We start from the raw sequence: 24,426 nt of genomic DNA, 5'->3' as shown, positions 1-24,426 counted from the left end.
CTCTGCTCCATTTAATTTGCTATTTCTACAATGAATGAGCAAACATGTTGTTTGATTTACATGTAATCATATTCTTATTTGCAATTCTTCCAGCCTATAATCAAAAGGCCCATTCACCACTATAAATTATGATGCTGGAAAACATGTCATCCACAGATTTACATATGAAGGCAGGGTTTCTTTGCCAAGGGCCATTAAATATACGTCTGTAGGATACAGAATCAGATAGGTGGACAGTTCCGTAATGCTTCAGTGTATCAGTTGAGATGTGACAACTAAGCTTCTGGGGCCCTCATGTGGCCCTTCAAGGTAATGCTCCCCAGGCAATGCTCCCCATTCCAAAGGCTCAGAACATCAATATCAATATTAGTCATTGGTTCAAAAGTGAACCTTCAGTCAGAAAAGTCAGGCAAATCAGTTAACCAGGTAATGATTGTTTTAATGAAAGCCTGCACACATGTCCTGGTGGGAAATGCTTGGAGAGAGCAGCAGCATAGTTCTTAGTGTGATTATGAATGCATAGTATATACTATACTCACTTATCAAGGTTTGAAACAGCTCTATGGCTTAATGGTAAATGGACTTGCATTTCCATAGTGCTTGTTTTCCATTCTACTGACCACAGCTTTACAACCCTTGTCACATTCACACACTGATAGCTGAGGCTGCCACGCAAGGTGCTGACCAATTCATCAGCAGCAATTTTGGGCTCTGTATCTTCCTCAAGGATAGTTTGACATGCATCAAACCAGCAGCCTTCAGTCACAGCTGACTACAGATACTTAATGTATCTATTACGTCCAAGCATTGTAGTTGGAATCCTTGTGTTATGAAGAACTAAATAATCATGATAAATATTTGTCTTTTGTCCTTTATTCCTCTTTTTTTTCTTTTTTACTTTTATTAGTGTATAAACACAGAAAAGAGACAGTTTGAACAAATGGCAAGACTAGACTAGACATTACCTGACAAAATAACAACCAAACAAGTAATAATAGTACAACAACAACAACAGCAACAACAACAACAACAATAAATGTAAGGGAGATTAAGATGTGATGTTATTGTATTTTTATTATAATTCACAAATTAAAATGAAAAAAAATACAGAAAGATAAAACAAAAAAAGGGGGGAGTAGAATGGAAATATGAATAATTAAATAAGTACCACAGAGAGAAAAGGGAAGAGACAAATAGAGTAAATAAATAGCTAGAACTGCAAGCAGGTTTTAATTTAATGCAATGCAATTAATTTATTTATTAACTATCAAATAATATATGAACCCTAGGGTTATTAGTTAACCCTAACCCTAACTACTATTAGTTAATGTTTTTTACTCCATTACCTAATGTAATTAATGTAACATTTCCATGATTATTTACTTCAAACATTCAATATTATTTTATTTGTTATGTAGTGAAGTATGATTCACACGTTTTTACCTATTTCTATTTCAGGTAAAATAATAAAGAAAATTAAGTAGCACCATCACAGCCAACCAGAAGGGCCACTGCCACACTTTGCCAACACTGTTGTAGGCTGTTGGAAATGATCCTTGCCAGTTATGGATAAATTACTGTTTTGTGGACTGAATATTTTACTAGATTTGATCAACTGGACCTTTGGGAATGTAAGATTATTTGTTGATGAAGGTTCTCAGTCATTTAGGTAACGGTAATTCTAAGAGCTATATCATAGGCAACTGGACTTGTTTCAGTTTCTTCTTCAGTTCTAACTAACTGGAGGGGAGTTGCAGGCTTTTAAACTCTGTGTGGGAGTGTCCTTACCGAGTCGTTAAGGACACGTGTGAGCTCTGAGTTTCAGGGTCGTTAGGGCCACTTGTGGGTCGTTGACCCAACCGGCCCTCATGTGGGTTGCTAGGGCTAGGTGAGCCCAGGTGTGAATGGTTCTTAAGCTGTCTGGGGAGGGAACTCAGTACAGCATTATAGGTGGGTGATAAGGCCACCACCTCTGTTCAAAGATTTTTGTTCCAGTTTGGCATAGATGGGTTCCTTTACTCCTCTTTCAAACCATCTGTCTTCTCTGGCCAAGATGTGTACATTGTTGACCTCAAATGAATGATTTTTCTCTTTCAGATGTAAGTGGACAGCACTTCTTGACCTGAGGAGTTGGCCTTACTGTGTTGTGCTATTTGTTTATGGAGAGGTTGTTTTGTCTCCCCAATGTACAAATCTGTGCAGTCCTGGCTGCACTGAACAGCATAAACTACATTACTCTGTTTATGCCTGGGTGTTTTGTCCTTAGGATGGACAAGTTTCTGCCTCAGTGTGTTGGTAGGTTTAAAGTGAACCGGGATGTTTATTAAAGATCCTCCTGAGTTTCTCAGATATTCCGACATAAGGAATGACAATGTTATTACGTTTTTCCGTCTCTTCCTCTCTGTCTGCTCTGGATCTTTTAGAGGTTTTGACAAAGGTCCAGTTTGGGTAGCCACAGGTTTTAAGTGCTCCCCTGATGTGCTTTTGTTCCTTCTCCTTCCCCTCTGACTTACTGGGCACAGTCTCAGCCCGATGGTTTAGGGTTCTGATGACCCCTGGCTTGTGGTCAAGTGGGTGGTGAGAGTTGAACAGCAAGTATTGATCTTTTATGTGGGTTTTCACCTCAATGTTGAGGCTTCTGTCTTCTTCAATGTGTACTGGACAGTCCAAGAAGGGCAGACTGTCTCCTCTGACATCTTCCCACGTGAACTTGATATTATTGTCCACAGCATTTATATGTTCTGTGAAGGCTTCCATTTCTCTTGTTCTGATTTTGACCCAGGTGTTGTCCACATACCTGAACCAGTGGCTAGGAGCTGTTCCTGTGAAGGTAATAAAGGCTCTGCTCTTGACTTCTTCCATGTAGAGGTTGGCCGCTATTGTTTCATAGGTTACAATAGGCTATTGCGTAGTTATTATAAAGAGTATAGTTATGGGTCATTATATTCACAGGAAATTTATTCTAAAGGCAGTGTATGAGTCAGTTTTTTATTACTAATTTTGTAGCTTATTCTTGCTGGTTAGGGTCATCCCCAAGCCTTCAAATACTTTTTGTTTTTTCATCTTTCAAAAAAAAGAAAACTTACTGTTCTTTTTATTTCAGATGACAAACCACTGGACTATTGATGATATATGCAAATGGCTCTAAAGCATACATTTAATTGATGCAAAAGAGGCCTTCACAGGTCACAAATGTCCAGTTTGTCATGTTGTAAAGTTTTAACTGGCAAAATATTTGCAACACCTACAGCTATTGCATCAGCAGCAGCCTGCTTTTAGCATTGTCTGAAGGATAGAGTAATGCAAGAGGAGTTATAAAACTGTTTCTAGGAGGCCTAAAGATGATCTTTAATTTTTGATTCTTTTCAAAGTGGCTGTGAGAGTCCCAAGTGCACTTTTAGAAGACTTTTCATAGCCTGCGCCACTTTTTGGAGCTCTGGAGTATTCTGCATATACATTTGTACACAAGTGAATTTGAAGTTGTGAACCCATTAGGATCTAAAAACCCATTCATAAAGTAACTGCCTTCTATTTGCCATTGGCAACCTTTAGTCAAATCTCAGTTAAGGCACATGCACTTGTGTCTTCTTGTACGTCACCAGCTATTTCAGAGGTACTCTTTGAGGGAAATTCTACGTCCTCTGATTCTTGACCTCAAAGAACTATACACACAGGGATTGAGATTTCTGTGGATCAAATAATTCATCATCTAAAGGGGGGCCTGGCCACCATTTCAGCTGACATTTATCTGCCGACAACTTGGCTGGATTTTGTTTGCTGTCAGAAATCCAGGTCTGGGCCAGAGGAAAAGTCTTAATCCTGTTCCAACACTTTGTCAAAAACACCCTTTTCAGTAGGTATTGGAGTCACAAAAATACTCAAAGGAACCCAAAGGAGATGAGCAGAATCTGTTGCAATAGAGTTTATTGGACTTTCCCAGTCACCAACCTCAACAAACTCGAGCTGACCCTGGGACAGGACTGAAGTGGAGCTCTCAGGGCTCCTGGTTTTATACTCTCGGAGATCTCAACCTAATTTACTGAGATGTTTTTGTATTGGTGTATTTTCTAGATTGGGGTTTTAGGGCCTTTTCTAATGGTGTCGTGCAGGGCCGGCTCTAGCCCATTTGGTGCCCTAGGCGAGATTACTCACCTGAACACTCACAACAGTTTTGGTGGGTGTCAGGGTGTCATCAGGCTGTTGAACAGTGCATGCTGTGCTTGTTCCTTCATCTGCAAGCAAATCAAACACACATGCAAATATAGATATTAATCCTTCAGTAAAGTCACACAGTGATTTACAAATAACAGCACATCAGGCAATAAACACATCTGAAGCATAAATCATGAATAACCATAGTATTGTTCAGTAATGTGACTGCAGCTGTAACATGCAATTACATAACTCACCTGCTTCAAGCTGACTTTCAGAGGTGGGTGGTGTGGTTGATGTGGTAGATGTGGTAGCACTGCTGCTGCATGACTCCTGACTTGTAGCTGTATTCAAACATAGAGTACATCCATACTGTTAAGTTTGTTGTGTCATTCTACTTCATTTAATAAATTAATTAATAAGGTTTGATATAAAGTAGATACTGTACAAATAAACTTTATTTCATTTGCCTAAAACCTAAATTTACTGTAATTGCTAACAAGCTTGTATAATTCAGTCACAACAACAACAATAATGATAATAATAATCATAACAACAACAACAACAACAACATAGCAGTGCGTAAGAGACCACAAACAATTGGCTAAACTTACATGCTTCAGAGAGTGGTGTGGATGTTGCATCAGAAGGCCCCTCTCCAGCAGCTGTTAGGGGTGTCTGGAAATATTTTTTGAGCGCATCTAGACAGATATAGAGTAGATTCACTCATTACTGTACAAGCAAAAAAAACCCAGAACATAAACTACAGCAGACAGAATAGGACAAACAACTGTTGCAGCTTGCAGCAGTTATTTGCATAAGTGGTGTGTTAAACATAACATTTATACTGTAATTACCTTATAATAAAAGATTCACTACCATTTCACAATAAAGAACACAGAGTACAACCTGCACTGGTGGCGCATCCGGATGGGTTGGGTTGATTAATTTATCCTTCTTAGTAGCTATCAGTGTCATTGTCTAGCGTGTTAAGCCAGCGTTGTTTTATTTCAACCTAGCTAGCAAGCTAATACAAATGAAACACCTTCACACAAAACAGTGTTTAAAAAAAGATGACATAATGTTACCTTTATATTTGGACTTCTTCTCCTCTTTTCTTCTCTTTCGGTACTGCGCACCCGAGGGCTTTGATGGCCGTTTCATCTCGCTAAATATCAAAACATAACCTGTCTGTCACTTGACGTGACCTGACCTGACCTCTGTGACACCTATCTGACCCTCTGAGGTGCACAGCCAATGACCACACGTCACGTGACTCAGCATCACAAGTGACAAACATGTCATTGTTTATCTGTTTCTTTATTTTGTTAATATTTATTATTTTCAAGACAGAACACGAAGGGAGGGCGCCAATGGGCATCGAAAATTATTATTGTTTTATTTTTTTCTCCCTCAAGGGTGACTGGTGGCGCCCCTCCAGCAGATGGCGCTCTAGGTGACCGCCTATATCGCCTACGCCTAGAGCCGGCCCTGGTGTCATGCCTTGGCATGTCTGCACCTGGCCTGGCCTGATTTCATCCAACCTCTGATCCCATTATTTCCAGGACTTTGCAGTGGGTATTTTTTTCAAAAATGTTGGAGATTTTGCACAGAAGTACATATGGGTACTAATATTGTCCCTTTACATATAATTAGCATGCTTTTCTTCACACAGGATTTATAATTCATCAAAACCTGATTACACTAGGTTAAACTAAGTTTTTCACAACAATTTACATGCAGTTTCAACAGTGATGAAGTGTGCAGGTTTTGTATGACCACATTAAGAGCACATGTTAATGAAGACAATGTACATATTAGGTCCTCAAATGCAGATACAGATACCATCTGAATGCACTCAGTGAAAGTGTCAGCTGTCAAACCCTACAGCATGGTTAAGCAGTGTCCATTTACTGAGCTTGAATGCTTAGATGTCACCAGAGCATCTCCCCCAAGCCTAATGCATGATTTCTTGGAGGGCATTGTCCCAATTGTTATCTGTAAAGTTGTCACTGCGCTTCACTAGCTGAAAATTGTAACACTGAGTGACATCAATTCAGAGTTGTAAGCTGCTAACATTGGAAAGATGGACAAATGTAACATCCTGCAGATATCGTCACCAAGTACCTCTTCTTATTGGACACTACATTCCAGGAAGTGAGATACACTGGTACTTTTATCTCTAGTGCAGAGATAAAAGAGATAAATATCATCCTCTCACTCTCCATCAGAAAAAGCCCTTAACACCTTAATTACACAATCTCATTCACTATACAAATCTTACTTTGGAATTTGGCCCATTTACAATGACTATGGTGCATGTGATTTGAGGGGAAACATCAGTACTTCAAGAGGTTATCCCAACACCTCTGACTTCAAGAATCCTTGTTACACCCTCTCCAAGAGACACCAGTTGCAGCAGTGTTAAGAGCTACGGCTCTGGATATCCTTTACCAGCACTCTTACACTGAAGGTGAAGGGCAAGTCCCATTCAGGTGTCTTCCCAACCCATGATATTCAGAAAGGTATTACTCTCAAAAATGGGGTTGAGGACATGAGGTAGTCACCTGGAATGGTTTTCAATTAACAGGTGTGCCTTGTCAAGAGTTATTTTGTGGAATTTCTTGCCTTCTTTATGTGTTTGAGACCATCAGTTGTGTTGTGCAGAGCTAGGGTTGATACACAGTTCAATACAGTAAATAGCGCTATTCGACTACTGTTCTAATCCATATCATGGCAAGAACCACTCAGCTAAGTAAAGAGAAATGACAGTCCATCATTACTTTAAGACATGAAGGTCAGTCAATCCGGAAAATATCAAGAACTTTCAATGTATCCTCAAGTTCAGTCGCAAAAACCATCAAACGCTATGATGAAACTGGCTCTCATGAGTACAGCCCCAGGAAAGAAATACCAAGAGTTACCTCTGCTGCAGAGGATAAGTTCATTACAGTGACCAGACTCAATAATCGCAAATTAACAGCACCTTAGATTAGAGCCCACATAAATGCTTCACAGAGTTCAAGTAGCAGACACATCTCAACATCAACTGTTCAGAGGAGACTGTATGAATCAGGCCTTCATGGTCAAATTGCTGCAAAGAAGCCACTACTGAGGAAGAACAAGAAGAAGAAGAGAAGTGCAGAACTTGGGCAGAACTTGGGTCAAGAAACACAAGGATTGGACATTAGACCAGTGGAAATCTGTACTTTGGTCTGATGAGTCCAAATGTGAGATTTTTGTTTCCATCCACCGTGTCTTTGTGGAATGCAGAAAAGGTGAGCAGATGGTTTCTACATGTGTGGTTCCCACTGTGTAGCACGGAGGAGAACAAAGATTAGAGATTAACAGAGAGGATGGTGGAAAAACTTTTTCCTGTGATGAAACGTCATGATTTTGAGAGAGTTGGGGAAGCTGCAGTATATCTCATGTCTGGCTAAGTATAGTATTTTTATTATAAACAAAGCAATATTTGTTGATATGAATGTCTAGCATGCAGCATAATTTATTTTATCTTCTCATAGACAAGAGGGTCTACGGTGTGATGCATTACCTGCAGAACAAAACACTATTTGTGGGGCTCGCAATTTTAGTTTTATTAATAATAATAATAATAATGCATTTTATTTAAAGGCACAAAGCACTCAAGGACACCACACATAGCAACAACAATACATCAAAAAAGAAAATCAGGAAACATTGTAGTGCATTTATGAAAGATAAATAAATAAATAAATAAATAAATATGAAGATGGGATTACATAGTGCAATAATAGAGAATAGGCAAGGGTGTGATTGTATGATTAGTCTGATACAGAATAAGCCACTTAGAATAAGTACGTTTTCAGGCGGGATTTAAAGGTGGAGACAGTGTCAGAAGTGCGAATGTCTGGTGGGAGAGAGTTCCAAAGGGTGGGGGCAGATCGGCTGAAAGCTCTTGTGGTTAGGTTGGCAGATGGGGCAAAGAGCTGGATGGTAGAAGAGGAGCGGAGAGTGCATGGAGGTGTGTGGATATGGATAAGTTCAGAGAGATATGATGGTGCCAGGTTGTGATGGATCTTGAAAGTGAGGAGTAGAATCTTAAAATCAACGCGGGATTTGATAGGGAGCCAATGGAGTTGCTGCAGGGCCGGAGTGATGTGTTCAGGAGAGGGAGTTCTGGTGATGATACGAGCAGCTGCGTTCTGGACCAGTTGGAGTTTATGGAGTGATTTCCGAGGTAGACCATGGAGGAGAGAATTACAGCAGTCCAGACGGGATGTAATCAGGGTGTTTACGAGAATAGCAGTGCAGGTTGGTGTAAGTGAGGGACAGAGATGGTTGATGTTGCGTAGATGGAAGTATGCAGACCGGGTAACATTATTGATGTGGGCTTCAAAGGTTAAGGTGCCGTCCAGGATGACATCCAGGCTCTTTGCCTGAGGTGATGGTGGGACAGTGGAATTGTCGATGGACATGGAGAAGGGGTTGTGTTTTGCTAGGGTGGATCTGGTACCAATGAGGAGGACCTCGGTTTTGTTACTGTTCAGTTTAAGGAAGTTGAGTGAGAACCATGATTTAATTTCCAGTAGGCAGTTGGATAGAGCTGTGGGTGGTAGAGTGGAGATAGGCTTGGTGGAAATATAGAGCTGGGTATCGTCAGCATAGCAGTTTAATTGAATATGAAATTTCCGGAGAATGTGTCCAATGGGCAGAAGATAAATAGTGAACAGGAGGGGGCCAAGGACAGAGCCCTGGGGAACACTGCTGGAGACTGGGGAGGAGCCGGATCTTAGGTTCTTCAGTTGAACAAATTGGGTGTGACCGGTGAGGTAGGATTTCAGCCAAGCCAGAGGGATGTCAGTGATTCCAATGGAGGCCAGTCTGTCCAGGAAGATGTCATGAGAGATGGTGGCAAAGGCTCCGCTGAGGTCGAGCAGAACCAGGATGGAGAGTAAACCAGAGTCGGATGCCATCAGGAGGTCATTTGTGATTTTCACCAGGGCTGTCTCAGTGCTATGAAGGGGACGAAAGCAGGACTGAAATTGTTCAAAGAGGTTGTAGTGAGACAGATGCATATCTAGCTGAGCTGCAACAGTTCTTTCGAGTATTTTGGAGAGAAATGGCAGGTTTGAGATAGGACGAAAGTTGTTCAAATCATTCAGGTCTGCACCAGGTTTCTTGATAGTTGGAGTGATTGCAGCAGTCTTTAGTGACGATGGAACAACACCAGAAGTCAGTGAGGAATGAATGATGTCAGTTATGAGAGAGGACAAGGCAGGCAGACAGCTTTTTAACAGGTAGGTAGATAGGGGGTCTAGCTGGCAGGTGGATGATTTGGATTTAAGGATGAGTCCGGTTATTTCAGAGACAGTTGGTAGTTTGAAGCTGGCAAGTGGAGAGCTGATGGAAAATGTGGGCAGAGAGTGCAGACAGGATGTAGAGTTATTTGAAGCAGTCAATGTCTGGTGGATGTTTTCAATTTTGGCATTGAAGAAGGTCATGAATTTATCGCACTGTGTAGCTGTGAGTAAGTGAGGTGGTAGAGCATCAGGTGGTTTCAAGATATTGTTGATGTTTGAGAATAGGGCTCTAGTGTTCCCATCCGCTGTCCTCATTAAGGTTGAGTAGTATGTGGTTTTGGCTGAAGAAAGAGCATCCTTGTATTGGAGTATGTGATTATGGTACATTTCTTTGTGCACTGCTAGGTCGGTTTTGGCATAAAGGCGTTCTAGATGACGGCCTTCAGTTTTGAGCTGGCGTAGTGCTGGTGTAAACCAAGGAGCAGAGTGGGCAAAGGAAACAGATCTTGTTTTCAGAGGTGCAAGAGTATTTCGCAGTCGATGAAGTCCAATATTGTAGTGGGATACCAGTGTCTGTCTCTGCTGGGAAAGTCAACAAATCCATTAGAGAGGGCCGAAAGGTCAATATTTTTGATGTTTCAAAATGTGATAGAGCGTGGCATTTTGGTCTTGGATAATCTTAGATTGATATTGAAGGATATTAGCTTGTGGTCTGAGATAGGCAAATCTGAGGCACAACAGTTTTGAGGGGTTACGCCAGAACAGCAGATTAGGTCAAGAATGTGTCCTTTAGAGTGTATCGGAAAGTCAATATATTGCTGTAGTCCAAAGCTGTCAAGGCAAGAAGTCCTTTGTAAAAACATTGTTGATGCTATCCAAGTGGATATTAAAATCACCCAGCAATATTAAATTTGGGGACACAGAACATAAAAGGTTGTTAAAAAGGCAGAGAATTCCTGTAGGAAGGCATTATTCGGCTTGGGTGGTCGATAAATAGTGGCCAGAATAGTAGGAGTTGGGCCCTTGATTTGCAGAGCAATGGACTCAAATGAGGGGTACACAGGCTCTATAATGGAGGACACTTTCCATTTTTGATTGTATAATATCGCCAGGCCACCACCTCTGCCAGAGGTACAGGGTTGTGATGAGTAGACAAATCCAGGAGGAAAAGTTTGATTAAGGTGTGAAAAGTCATTAGGCTGCTGCCATGTCTCAGTCAAGCAAAAGAAATCAAACTTACGGTCATTCAGTAGATCATGGAGTAGAGGTCCTTTATTGGTCAGTGAGCGGATGTTAAATAACCCAAAGGTTAGATTGCTGGTGTGAGGTTTGGTATTAGCTGACCTGGTTGGATTAACAAGCACACTGTGATTGATAGTTCGACTACACCTGTGCGTGTGTATTGATTTGCGATGTGAAATAACAACAGGAATTGGAGTCCAGTTAATCACAGCAGTGGAAGTGGCTTTATGACAGCCAGTAGGAGTGTCAGTACCTGCGTTGGCTCCCAGGGGGAGCTTGTGGGAGGCACAGTACTGTGTGCTGCAAGAGTAGGTGGAGAGGAAGAAGGCTCCAGGTGGGGGGCGTGGCAGGTCAGTAGTCAATCACGCGGAGCAGTGGTCTGGACAGCATGTTGGATGTTAGCTGCTAATACTGCGCTATCGAGACTGTTAGGGTGAAGTCCGTCGGTCCGGAAGAGGTAAGGACGGTTCCAGAACAGGTTGAAGTTGTCAATAAAACCAATGGAGCCAGGAGCCAGGTGTTCAGACTGAGGATTCTGGAGAAACGCCCAGCTCCATGGCCGAGAGTTGGGAGAGGTCCGCTGAGCCAGACATCCTTTCCACAGCTGTTTAAGAAGCTGAAGAGGGCATTAAAGTCCTTTTTAGTCAGCTCCGACTGCCGACGAGCCATGTCATTGGTTCCAACATGAACTAGAACCCGGTTAATGGATGGTGGGAGAGAGCACAGTAGGTTGGGGAGCTTATCAAGGATAACAGGCACCGTGGCTCCAGGAAAGCAGTGTGTGGCTGCGTTGAAAAAGCGAATCTTCCTAGTGATTGAGTCTCCTATGATGAGTGTGGTAGGAGCGAAGACGGGACGAGGAGAGGATGGCTGTGGGCTTTCAGTACTCTGTGACTGAGCAGGGGAGTGCTTTGGCCGAGTAGCAGCTACGTACCTCGGAGAGGTATCGATAGCCGGCTTGGTGTGAGGAAGAGCACCGGAGCACTGCATTACAGCATCCCTCAGGATCCGGCACCGCGAGGATGAGGTTTTGGACCTGGATGAGAGCTGCTGGTTCGGGCCCAGGCGAGGAAGGTTATCTGGATCAGTGGGCATCGCCATCTGGTGAAGAGGAGCAGCAGGCGTCGTCATTGGGCGAAGAGGAGCAGCAGGCGGACCATCTGGGTCAGCAGGCGTCGTCACCGGGCGAAGAGAAGTTGCAGGCGTCGCCATCAGGTGAAGAGTAGCCGCAGGCATCATCCTCGGGTGATGAGGAGCCGCAGGGGGGTCATCTGGATGAGCCGGGTCGTCAGCCAACAGAGCTGCATAGCGGTTTGAGAGGTTCAGGCAGGGCGGGGAAGCAGACCCATGTGGGTCCCTCTTTCGACCGCGGACCAAAACCTCAGTCCAAGGCAGCTGCTTGGGTGTTGAGCAAGAGGAGAGTTGTGCGCCAGCAGCTGGGTCCCAAACAACCGTGTCCCGGAGGATTGCACTGAGCGAAGCGATCTCTTTGGATTTTACGGACGCTACATCAATGAAGTTGGATAGTAGTGACTCTTTCTTCTGGAGTTCATCAGAGAGCTGTCGGATATCGTCTTTGAGGTCAGAGATCTTTTTGCTTGCTGTAGGAGTTCATAGTCTACACTGGGCATGGTTAGCAATGTTGTTGTGGTTAGCTTAGGTGTGACGCTACCAAGCGACACTGGTCAGGCAGTTAGACTCTTAGATCAGTCCAAAAAGTCAGGTGGAAAGAGTGTTCAGAGTATCTTCACTGTTTGTGTGTCCTCAGCCCAGATTTGTAAAACTGAGGCTGTACACTGCTGAGAATGCCCAAATAATTTGCCGCAACAAGAATCTAGTGCTTGTTTCTCGGTGTGTCACAGTTTGGTGACCAATAATTATTGATAATTTTAATCTCTATTGGGACTGTTTGTCTCTTTTTAAGAAGGATGGCCCTTACCCAAACAAACTTGGTTCATGCGTGCTGGCTGCCAACATACAGCATGCAGTGAAATCATTTTTACGTGACTGACTGTTTATTCCCCACTCACACACCCCGGAATCTCCTTCTGTTGCCCCGGTTACAACTCTGTCTCTCCACTGCTAGCTCCCCCTACTGTTCTCTTGTGGCAACAATACCCTCACCTGTTCATTTCCCTACCCAGACAGTCATTACAGATAGGTGCCTCACTCTGGTGAGACCTCCCGCAGTGCGCAGCAGACATCTGCGCCCTTTGGCTCGGACTACTACTACTAGCAGTAGATCTGTGCCCCTTAGGATGGCGCTGTTAAATTCTCGACCCCTCACGAATAAGTATTTTATTTTTAATTATTAAAATTGTCTCTAGACTCTTGGATTTCCTGTTTTCGACTCACAGAGATATTGATAGTCTGATCCACTCCTTTAACTCACATTGCTCTGACATTTTGGACAAAATAGCTCTTACGAAATTAAGACATGCTCCCTCTGTCAATTCATCCCCCTGGTTAAATTACACCATTTGTTGTTTCAATTATAAATGTGGGAAGGCAGAGCGACAGTGGAAATCAATTAAGCTCCAGTTACATCATATGCATTATAAAGACCTTATACTTTAATTCAATAACATGGTTATGGATGAAATGGCATCATACTTTGCAAATCTCATCTCTTCCAGTAAACACAACCCAAAAGTCCTGTTTGACACAATTGCTAACATTGTCACTCTTGCACCTCCTGATGTTCCATCTTTTCAAACATGGATTGTAATAATTTTCTCTCATTTTTTGTGGAGAAGATTAGAGATATCAGGACCAGCATCATGCCCTCTTCCACTGCCTGCCTGTCCAAGACAGCCATCAGTTTTGAACTTCTTTCTGCTAATCGCTATACAAGACCTCACTGATCTTGTGGGCAGCATGAAGCCCTCCTCAAGCCCTGTTGATGTTTTGCCAACATCCTTTTTTAAAAAACGTACTTGGTGCCACTGGTCCTAGTCCGGTCCATATCATAAATACTTCTCTGTTCTTTAGCCTCTGTTGAAAAAAACAAATCTCGATCCATCACTTCCCAAAAACTACAGACCAATATCAACACTGCCATTCATTTAAAAAATTCTGGAAAAAGTAGTTGCTAAGCAGCTCACAGAGGCTTTGACAAAACATGATATATTAGATAAATTCCAATCTGGTTTCCGACAAAAGCATTCAGCAGAAACAGCTCTACTTAGAGTAACTAATGATATAATGATGTCCTCTAACCGTGGTGAATGCACTGTTTTGGTTTTGCAATATCTTAGCTTTTGACACCAAGGATCATAGAATTTCGATTGAGAGACTTAGGCAGTGGGTTGGTGTCTCTGGCAGCGCCCTGGACTGGTTCTCCTCCTATCTATTAGAAAGTTTTTCCGTTGGTCCATTCATGTCTGATACTGCTGCTTAGTCCTGCAGTGTGCCTCAAGTTTTCATCTTGGGTCCTATACTATTTACGTTATACATGCTCCCCTTTAGTCATGTGATATGCAATTTTAAAGGTATTTCCAACTATGCCTATGGTGATGACATCCAGCTGTATTTTTCTTTTAGACCTGGGGGGTATTCCAGAAAGGAGGTTCAACAAACTCTGAGTCTATCCCTGAACTCTGAGTTGACTTACTCTGAGATGGGAAACTCTGAGTATCCAGTTCCAGAACAGCTGATCTGAATTAGTTCAATCAACTCTGAGTATGTTCACCTCGAGTTACGCGCGTGCACAACCACTATAAAAAGCCATCGTCAATGGAGCCCTGATACCTCGCGTGTCACCATGACAACAGAAAAAAGGAGATCGAGTCATTTTACTCCAATGGAGCTGGAGGTCCTAATGCAGGCTTATGTAGAATATGAGCACATATTTCGCCGAAAATCTAATACCGCTGCAGCGGCGAAGGAGAGAGAAACGGCATGGGAGGAAATTGCTGCCCGAGTCAACGCGTAAGTTTGAACTATTTCATTGACTTAACATTTAACTGTAAGATCGTAGCATATAGGCCTAGTTATGAATGTAAATAGGAATTAAATCTGATTTCCATTTAGGTACAATCCAACAGGGGAAAAAAGGACTTGGAAGCAGCTAAAACTGAAATATAAAAACATCATTCAAAAAGGTGAGGCATGTTTTGCTAGGCGATTGCACCTCACTTTGATTTTAATTTTTTTTTTAGTTTTTTTTTTAGTTGACTTAGGCTGTTAAAGTAAATATTAATTCAGTGGCTACTTCAAATAGTAATGTAAACCCCTAACCAAATTCTGTTTTAACGTCCTCCCACTTAATACACCACTTAGTAGGTTAAAACTTGATACAATGTTTACACATTTTTATTTTATATGTAGGCTACATTTAAAATGTGACAATGTGTACAGGAACACTCAATAAAATACTAAGTTAAAAAAAACAAAAACATTTGAGTTCTGCTCAGCCAACAGAAAGAAGGCAGAGGCCCGAAAAACGGGTGGAGGGCCACCTCCACCACCCTTGACGGAGGCTGAGGAGATGGCCCTCAGCCAAAACTATGGCTGACCGGTGGCTGAAGGCATCCCCGGGGGAAGCTCATCTGAGCCTGTCACCCACCAGGACACAAGTGCCTACATCAGATGCAAGTATACACTTGTGTCTTTTAAAAAAATAAAACATTTTTTATAAATATATAGCCTACTTTTTAATATATATCCCCACCCAACAGTTGTGGATGGTGTCATCTGCCTAGTTCAGCCTCCGACTGAAACAATTGAACACCCTGCAGCTGTAAGTATTCCATACTCAGATCTTGCTCAGATGGTAGTTCAAAGTAATCTGAAACAGTTTCTTTTCCTGCATCACAGGAGGAGGAGGATGGTGATGATGATGAAGAAACGCTGCCTGCTGCCACAGGGAGAGATCCAGAGAGGCCTACTGAAGTGTGTCTTAATATTATGTATAGCTACTGGCAGTGGTCTACCCATTCACATTCCTTTACATTGTCCAGTGGAATATAGTTTGACATGTAGCCTACACTGAAGTGATGAGCATAGATAATGGACAAACAACTAGCACATTCTTGTCCTTCAACAGAACATGGCTGGGCATCACGAGGAGGGTCCATCAACTTCCACAGCACAGCTTGATACAGTGAGATTTTCGGTCAATACCATGTTAAATCTGTATGTAGAACTGTAGCAATTAAATGTTGTCCATATGTTTCCCAGTTACCAGTTAAGGAGTTGTACAGAGTGCACCTCAAATCAAATCAAATCAAATCAAATTTTATTTATATAGCCCAAAATCACAATCACATTGCCTCAATGGGCTTTACTGTCTGTACAGTGAACGACATCCTCTGTCCTTAGACCCTTGATTCGAGTGAGGAAAAACTTGCCATCTTGTTGGAAAAAAAGACCCTTTTAACAGGGGGGGGAAAAAAGACAATGGAAGAAACCTCAGGAAGAGCCACAGAGGAGGGATCCCTCTTCCAGGACGGACAATCATGCAATAGATGTCGCATGTACAGAAAGAACAGCAATCACAGTTTACAGGTTGCATTGACAGAAAATCTGATGCAAATTATATATGTAAAGTATGTGGATCCAGGAGACGACTGAGCAGGACAAGGCATCGCCAGGTGGTGCCCGAGCCGCACGACCTCCTGTCCACCGTGGTGACCTGGAAGAGGGCAGGCCACACAGGATAATTAGTAATAAATAGAGAGATCAGAATGAGGAGGCCTCAAAATTTACAGGAATACAGTTATAAGGAGATAGCGAAACAAGGAGAGGAATGATCCAACGGAGCCCGGGTGTGACAATCCAGATCCGACAGTATGTGGGGCTGTAGGTGCCAGGAGAGGTAGATGGTCCCTGGGGCCTGAGGTCATCAGAAGGGAGCCTGAATGAAAAGAGAGTAGGAGGAGGAGGAGGAGAAAGAGGGGGAGGAAGCTATAGAGAGTGAAAGTGACACAGCTTGCAGCTTGTGGGAACAGAAAGCAAAACAAAGTTATAGAAATGCAATGTTAATCAGAATAAGCAGATTATTACTCATCAGCAGAACAATGTGGAGTCTAATACTATAGCTTACTCATTGAGACTGAGACCGACCCACCGAGGAAGCTAGCAGTCAATGTCAAGGACTAATTAAAGGCTAAGTCAAAAAAGTGAGTTTTGAGTTTAGATTTAAAGGCGTCAATAGAGCCAGATTGTCCAATATCAGCTGGGAGGTTATTCCAGAGGAAGGGGACCCGATAGGAGAAAGCCCTGCAGCCAGCTGACTTCTTCTTAACCCTGGGAATGATCAGGAGCCCTGAATTTTGAGAGCGTAATGCACGAGTTGGAGTATACGGTGTAATAAGATCTGACATGTACGACGGGGCAAGGCCGTGTACAGTTTTGTATGTCATCAGCAGCACCTTAAAGTCTGATCTTATATGTATTGGGAGCCAGTGCAGTGAGGCTAGGATTGGTGTAATATGATCAAATTTTCTTGTACGTGTTAAGACTCTAGCTGCAGCATTTTGAACCATCTGAAGACTTTTAGTGCTCCCATGTGGAAGACCCGAAAATAAGGCATTGCGGTAATCCAGCCTAGACGAAACAAAAGCATGAATTAGGATCTCTGCGTCAGCCGTGGACAGGAAGGACCTAATTTTGGCTATATTGCGCAGGTGGCAAAAAGCGATCTTGGTAATTTCTTTTATGTGCTGATCGAAAGAGAGGCTAGAGTCAAAAGTAACACCTAAATTCTTAACAGTTGAACTTTGAGAAATAACACAATTGTCGAGAGTTACTGTCACGTGATCAAAGTGGTGTCTCTGTCGAGGGGGAGCAATGACCAGCATCTCAGTTTTATCCGAATTTAGGAGCAGGAAATTTTCTGACATCCAGTTCTTCACTGCACACAGGCAGGTCTCCAATTTGGTGATTTGAGATTTATCATCAGCTTTGATGGGTACATACAGCTGAGTGTCGTCCGCATAGCAGTGGAAATGTATTCCATAACTCCGAATAATTTGGCCGAGAGGTGAAATATATAAAGAGAAGAGCAAAGGGCCCAGAACAGAGCCCTGGGGAACTCCATACTTCACATCAGTAAATATTGATGTAGTACTATTATAGGAAACACATTGTGTTCTTTCGAACAGGTAAGATTTTAGCCAGGCTAGAGCCAGGCCAGAGATGCCAAATTGACTTTCAAGTCGGTCTAACAATATGCCGTGATCTATGGTGTCAAATGCAGCACTGAGATCTAGTAACAGAAGCACTGAGGTAGAGTTTGAGTCTAAAGTAAGTAAGATGTCATTTACCACTTTAGTAAGGGCAGTTTCGGTGGAGTGACAGGCTCTGAAAGCTGATTGAAAAGGTTCCAGGAGATTGTTATTAGTTAGGTAGCCTGAAAGTTGCTGGGACACAATTCTTTCTAAGATTTTGGAGAAGAAGGGAAGGTTGGATACTGGCCTATAATTATTTAGAGATCCTGGGTCAAGGTGTGGTTTCATAAGTAGAGGCTTAACCACAGCAGACTTAAAACTAGCAGGGACAACACCTGTCATGAGCGATAAGTTAACAATATTCAACATTGTAGGTCACAGTGCTGGCCATAGATCCTTAAACAGTTTTGCCGGAAGGGGGTCCAGGATGCAGGTAGTTGGCTTTGAGGATGAGACAATTTTAGACAATATCTCGAGGGAGATATTCTCAAAATTGTTAAGAGCTAAGGCTAACTGAGAATCGTCAGAAGGCTGTTTTATAATCAACTTTGACGAGGAAGCCAGAGATGATGAATTAATTTTGGCTCTAATATCATCAATTTTATTGCAAAAGAAATCTAAGAAATCATTTGCATTAAAGGATGTACAGCTCACAGACTGTGGTTTCTGAGTAAGTTTAGCCACAGTGTCGAAGAGAAATCTAGGATTGTGTTTATTATTGTTTATTAGGCCAGAGAAATATGCTGTTCTAGTAGCATTAAGAGCACGCTTGTAATTAAGTACACTATCACGCCATGCAAGATGAAAAACGACTAATTTAGATTTTCACCATGCACGTTCCATTTTCCTGCAGGCCTGTTTGAGATCTCGGGTTTCATCAGTAAACCAGGGAGAAGATTTCTTTGGTCGTTTTGTCTTGGTAGAGACCGGTGCCACAGAATCGAGGAGAGAAACGATTACCGAGTTAACTTCATTGGTGAATTTTTCGACAGGCTTTGTCGCAATCGCAAAAGGGGCCAGGGCCCCAGGCAATTTATCACTGAGTGTCACTATGATTGCCGGGCTGATATGACGAGAGGTAGAAACATTTGTGTCATTGATACAGGGACAGGCTAATGATGCTTCAAATGTAATAAGAGAGTGGTCCGACACAGCAGAGGAGACGGAAGCAACATTCAGGGCTGACACATCTAATCCATGGGAAAGGATCAAATCCAGAGTGTTACCACTGGAATGAGTAGGTTCATGAACGAGCTGAGTAAAGCTAGAAATATCGAGCAGACCCAAAAAAAGCTTTACTTAGAGGGTCCGAAGGCTTATTTAAGTGGATATTGAAATCCCCAATAATTAGGATCTTATCTGAACGAGTTACAAGATCTGCAATAAATTCACCGAATTCTTCTAGGAACTGGGAGTAAGGCCCTGGAGGTCTGTAGATTACCACCACAAGGCCGTTACTACTTGATGGAGATGGTTTTAACACCAGAGCCTCAAAAGAAGTAAATTTAATTTCCTGGTTGGAGCTTAAACTGAAAATAGATTTGTAGATTAGAGCAATGCCTCCCCCCTGTTTAGAGGCCCGAGCAACATGGGCATAGTTATAATCGGGAGGGGAGGCTTCATTTAATGGCAGAAAAGTATTAGGTTTCAGCCATGTTTCACATAAGCCAATCATGTCCAGCTTATGATCAGTAATCAAATCATTAATCAGTAAGGCTTTGGTTGACAGTGATCTAATATTAATAAATCCAAATTTGAGGGTTTTTAGCTCATTTGAGCTGCAGTTTCCAGTTATAGGCCTTTCAGTGGAGCTCATGGTAGATAATTTAGGAATTGGAACAAGGTACCTTTTAGTAGTTAGATTTGGCTGCCTATGCAGGTAGGGATGACGGGATGCCATTGTGATTAGCTTTGGTATTTTATTATGTAAGACTGTGTAAGTTGCTTGCTGAGACATTTCCCCACTGTCAGAGGTGGAGATCAAGATTAAGTTATTGTGGTTTACATATTTAGAGCATGATTCAATGAGAGAGTGGCGAGGGAAGGTGACAGTCTCAATGTTGCAAACTAGGGTATCAGTCTGGTACTCTGCACTATGTTCCTGACTAACCATGTTAACTAGGCTAGTAGACACCAGCATTGACTGTATCGCTAGCAGGCTCTCTAGTCACCTGCGACCTGCCGAGTGCTACATCCCTGATGTCAAACCTGCTTCAAACACCTGTCTATATTGCTAGACAAAACAGCAGCGCTGACTCCAGTAGGATGAAGGCCGTCTGCTCTCAGCAGGTGGGGGCGACCCCAGAAAGAGGGCCAGTTATCCACGAACCTGTATCCCTGCTCCCTACATTGACGTGCCAGCCAGCGGTTCATAGCTGTAAGCCTACTGTACGTCTCATCATTACCCTGCTGGGGTAAGGGACCAGAGACAATTAATCGATGCCGACACATTTTTCTAGCAGCCTGAAAAGTCCTAGCTAGGCTATCTTTTGTGATCTCAGACTGTTTCTGACGAATATTGTTGGCGCCAGCATGAATTACAATGTTGCTTTAGCTTGTGGTGCTGTGTGCCTGAGTTCCCTGTTTCTCCCTGTGTGATGCCAGCACAAGTCCCGGTATGCGTCACAGGCAGCGTCACCGTGTGACAGGCAGCGTCTCATAAGGACTATTGAAAAAACAGAAAAGGAAATGGTCTACCTAGATCGCAAGATAAGAAAAACAGACCTTGAAATTCTATTACTGGAACGCCAGTTGAGGTGGGTGCATTGGAGAAATAGGTGAATATGTTAATGGTTGGAACTATATTACAAATCCTAACTGTTGCTTTTGTACTTATAGGGAATAAAGAAGAACCAAATCACATGTGAATTTGTCTGTTTTAATCAAAAGTAATTCCTGCTAATTAGGTCCCTTACACCCCTTCCATCCCGGACATCTGCAGGGTGGATGGGGTGGTCATCCTCAGGGTCATTTATTTGTAGGGCAGGGTGTTGCTCTCCTCTAATAGTTGCAATATTATGGAGAACAACACAGGCCACAATGATGTCACATACCCTCTCTGGGGTGACCCTGAGCTTACGCAGACACTGGAACCGGGATTTTAGTATGCCAATGGTCATCTCAACCCGGGCTCTAGTCCTGCAGTGGGCCACATTAAAACATTGTTGGGGCCCCGGCTCAGGGTCAGGGTAAGGGGTCAACAGAGAGGGCTGGCATGGATAGCCTCGATCCCCCAGTAGGTAGCCATCAAACTCTCCTGAAATTATAGAGAACACATTTGAGTGCATTAAAAAGGGAGACAAAGAACATTTGTACAAAGCTTTAGCTTCCTTACCACGTGCAAATCTGTTGTTCAGACTACACTCCCGGTAGATCCGGGAATCATGCACAGAGCCAGGCCACTTGGCTTCTACATTTGTAATAATGTAGGCTGCATCACATATGATCTTCACAGTGCAGAGGATGACATGAGTTCGTTGTATTGTACTGTATACATTTTCATGTACATATTTTTTAAGATGGTAGGTCATATACCTGGACATTGATGCTGTGAAAGAATTTTCTATTCACATAGTTCCCTTCGTTTTCTTTAGGCACAGTAATAGGAATTTGTGTCCCATCCATGCATCCTATCACATTTGGAAGCCCTGCAAAATGACAGCTGATTAAGCTACTGACCCCACTCTGAGGTCGCAGCAGAATGTATATCATAATTGTTTTTAAAAATAGAATATTTCTACATCAGTCACCTGCAATCCTGTGGAATTCCTCTTTGATGTTTCTGACAGGTTTGTGTCCAGGGAACACCACCATCATTGGTAACAGGCGTTTCAGTGTGAGGGTAACTTTCCTCACCGCTCTACACACTGTTGCCTTTCCAAAGTGCTCTGCATCCCCAATGTTGTAGAGAAAACTACCGTTTGCAAGAAAACGTAGCGCTATGCATAAAATTTGCAGTAATGTGAGCGCACGTCCGTGGTGTGTGAGGTTGGTGATGTGTGGCCGAAGAATGTTCTCAAGATAAATTATACTGTTTGATGAAAAGCGGTAGCGTTCAAACAGATATTCCTCTGGAAATGACAGGACATCTAAATCTGGGTCGGAAGATTCTCTCGTGACGTAAAGCATTACGAATTAGTTGAGCTTCAATATCAATCGGATTGGGAATGAATGGACAATCCGTGTCAAACAGCTTTCTTCATGTGGGAGGAGACGGGTAGAAACTCAGGGTTTCTTCAAGTAAACCTGCCAGCGAGCAGGTTATGTTCACAGAGTCTGTTACCATGGTGACTGACCCAGAGTTTCAGTTACCTCTCTTTCTGGAACGGAAAACCCAGAGTTTCCCTCATCTCAGGGTTAACTTACTCTGAGTTTTCACATAACCCGCTTTCTGGAACACCCCCCTGATGACAATGACAAACTAATCCTCCTGAACAACTGTCTTATGGCCATTAAGGACTGGATGACAAACAACCATTTCCAGCCCAACTCAGATAAGACTGAGGTCCTCATCATTGCGTCAGATGGCAGAACTTCTAAGATGGCTCAGTGTATTGGTTCCATGTCCTCTACTGTACAGATCAGTCTTAGAAACCTCAGTGTTATATTTGACCAGTCAATGCATTTTGAAAATCACATCAAAACATTCACCCACACATTTTTCCCAAGATGGCGCCTGTGACTGGCAGTGCCACTGCTCGTCCCCTGCTGTATAGTTTTTTAATGGTCGTCTTTACAACTTATGTGATCATATCAGCCCGTATTTCAAATGGATGTGTCTCAGCTTTACGGATCTATGATCGGGACTCTCTGTTTCGTATCAAAGAGTGGATGGAGGGCCTGTTTGATACACGGGGCAGGTACAAGCAGGCGTTCCCTCCTCCCTTTATCATTGACCTCGACTCACCTGAGTACTTGCTGCTTTGTCAGGTGCCGGGCAAAGTCCGGAGGAAATCGAGGAAAAGAGGCTCGCGTTCCAGAGTCCAGGTCAAACGAAGACGCGCTGCAGCACGCCTGGGCTCTGCCATTTTCGGCCATGGAGAACGCGCAAGGTGTCTGCGCCGGATCCCTCTCCTCAATGTGTGTGACAGCACATTCACGCTGCTGTCTGCTTGGACCACAATGACAGTCTTGGAGCCTACACAGCGCTGGAGTAGTGGTCAGTGGCCTTCATTGCCTCCACGCTCTTCCGTATTTACACCGGTTCCTGCACGGTCCAACTGGAGCCCATGTGACCGCTGGACATGCCTTCGACCAATCCCGCTGCGCTCCGCGGACACTGCCTCCGTGACGTCACCAACTTTGCATATCGGCCTGTTGAATGCCCGGTCTATTGCAAATAAATCCTTCTCTCTTAACGATCTTTTCACAAGAGAAAAGCTGGATTTAATGTGTCTTTCGGAGACATGACAGAGAGAGGAAGAGTTTATTCATCTTAATGAGCTTTGTCCAGCTGGCTGCTCTGCTGTCGGGAAGCCCCGCCCCTGTCGTCGTGGGGGGGGTCTGGCCGTTGTATACAGGGTCAGTTGCACATGCACAGTGACTCAGACCCTGGAATTCACTTCATTTGAGTCCCAGATGGTCAAGGTGGGTTCTTCAAATCCATTCCACTGTGTGTCAATCTACCGTCCTCCTGGTCCTGCTGCTGTGTTTTTGAAGGATTTTAGTGACTTTCTATCCTCCATAATAAAGTTGGAATCTGTTCTAATCCTTGGAGATTTTAACCTTCATTTTGATGACAGCTCATCCTGCTCCGCAAAGGAACTTTTAACATTGACTGAAGCTTCTAATCTTGAGCAACATGTTTCTGAGCCCACACACCAAAAAGGCCACATTTTAGACTTAGTTTTTACCCTTGGCCTAGACATTTTAAATGTGTCTTTACAGGACGTCCATCTGAGTGATCATTGTCTTGTTTTGTTTGATCTGCACTTCAGCCCTGAGCCTAAGCCCTTAGAAGTTAGGTCTCAGAGGCGTGTTATCTCTGATAATACTGCAGACAGTTTTTCTGCTATGTTTGACCCTCTTTTGTTCATGGATTGCCTCGATGTGGACAATTTTATTCACTGTTTTACCAATCATTGTGTTAAAATTCTGGATCAGGTGGCACCTGTTAAATCAAACTTGTCAATAGAGAAAAAAGTGTGCCCTTGGACAAATGAAGATACCCTGAGTCTGAAGAGACTATGTCGAAAGACTGAACGTCTGTGGAAATCCACTAACCTTGAGGTGCACAGACTTTATCTCAGGGATCTTGTGTCCTCATACAATGAGATGGTGGAAAATGCCAGATCTGACTATATTCGTCAACTGGTAACAGTAAACAAGAAAAACCCCAAAGTGTTGTTTGACACGATCAATTCTCTTGTATGTCCTGCTGCGCCAGTTATCCCTGTTTTTTGTGAAGCTGACAGCAATGCATTGTTGAGATTTTTTACTGACAAAATTAAGATGATCAAGGAGAAAATCCCTCCCCTTTCGTGTGGAACTCCTGCTTTCATTGAGCCTGTCTCCAGCTTGCGGTCCTCATTTAAGTCTGTGACTCTTGCTGATATCTCAGCACTGGTGACCAAGATGAA

The sequence above is a fragment of the Pagrus major genome, chromosome 15 (genome assembly GCF_040436345.1).
Source record: "Pagrus major chromosome 15, Pma_NU_1.0".
NCBI lineage: Eukaryota > Metazoa > Chordata > Actinopteri > Spariformes > Sparidae > Pagrus > Pagrus major.
Note: the sequence above shows the minus strand (reverse complement) of the source record.